At 53.6% G+C, this 1,407-nt stretch overlaps 1 protein-coding gene across 1 annotated transcript in view; it reads right to left on the bottom strand.

Moving 5' to 3' along the window:
- RSG1 (REM2 and RAB-like small GTPase 1) overlaps positions 1-1,407 on the bottom strand; it is an 11,794-nt gene that overhangs the window by 2,255 nt on the left and 8,132 nt on the right. The gene's annotated exons all lie outside the window — the stretch shown is intronic.

Below are 1,407 nucleotides of genomic sequence, written 5' to 3' on the forward strand. Positions count from 1 at the left end.
CCAGGGCCCGGAGCCCCGCCTGTCATGATGCCTCCTGGGATGGACAGATCTCCTTCCGCACCAGGGCCCTTGTTCAGTTGCTCACTCGTGTCCGACTCTTTGCGACCCCAAGGACTGCATGCAGCACACCAGGCTTCCCTGTCCATCACTGTCTCCCGAAGCTTGCTCAGACTCATGTCCATTGAGTTGGTGATGCCATCCAACCATCTCATCCTCTGTCAACCCCTTCTCCTCCTGTCTTCAGTCTTTCCCAGCATCAGGGTCTTTTCCAATGAGTCAGTTCTTCGCATCAGGTGGCTTAAGTATTGGAGCTTCAGCTTCAGCATCATCCCTTCTAATGAATGAATATTCAGAACTGATTTCCTTTAGGATTGACTGGTTTAATCTCCTTGCAGTCCAAGGGACTCTCAAGAATCTTCTCCAACACAGTTCAGAAGCATCAATTCTTCCACGCTCAACTTTCTCTATGGTCCAACTCTCACATCCATACACGACTACTGGGAAAACCATAGCTATGACTAGACGGACCTATGTCAGCAAAGTAATGTCTCTGCTATTTAATATGCTGTCTAGATTGGTCATAGCTTTTCTTCCAAGGAGCAAGCATTGTTTACTTTCATGGCTGTGGTCACTGTCCGCAGTGATTTTGGAGCCCAAACCGCCTTCAAAAATCGCTTTGACTTGCATTTCCTCGTTTGAAATTCAAACGAGGGGGGACTAGCACCCTCACTTTAGAACGTGGATATGAACGCTGAGTAGGCCGTCACAGTAGTGGCTGCCTGTTCCCATTGGTTGGGCTCCTCCAGTGTGCCCACTGGGGCGGAGCGCTTTACACACACGCCCATTTAACCATCACAGCCCCTCTATGGGGCCGACACTAAGGTAAAGCCCATTTTACAGATGAGGTGCTTAAGTCCCTTGCACATGTCAGAGGGCTCGTTAGGGGAGTCCACGCACCCGTCCCCGCGGCGCCCACCTCCTCCAGGAGCCCGGCCGGGCGCAGTTTGTGCTAGAACTTACCAGCGCCGCTGCAGGAGTCGCTGCCACTCGGAGGGCCGCGGGGATCGCGGCTTCTGCCACACGAGTGCGCAGTCCCTCCCATCACTGCGGCAGGAGGGCGGTTAGGGACCGGGTGCCCCACCCTATCCCCACTCCACCCTGGGTGGAGACCTGGGGGCTGCATTTATCAGTCCCCCTAAGGCCCAAATTAAGCATGAAGATGGGGCAGCAGGTAAAGAATCCGACTGCAGGGCAGAAGACACAGGAGACACGGGTTTGATTCCTGTGTCGGGAAGATCTTCTGGAGAAGGAAATGGCAACCCACTCCAGTACTTTTGCCTGGAAAATTCCATGGACAGAGGAGCCTGGTAGGCTACAATCCACAGGGCTGCAAAGAGTCAGACACGA

This window comes from Bison bison, unplaced genomic scaffold (assembly GCF_000754665.1).
Source record: "Bison bison bison isolate TAMUID 2011002044 unplaced genomic scaffold, Bison_UMD1.0 scf7180017846340, whole genome shotgun sequence".
NCBI lineage: Eukaryota > Metazoa > Chordata > Mammalia > Artiodactyla > Bovidae > Bison > Bison bison.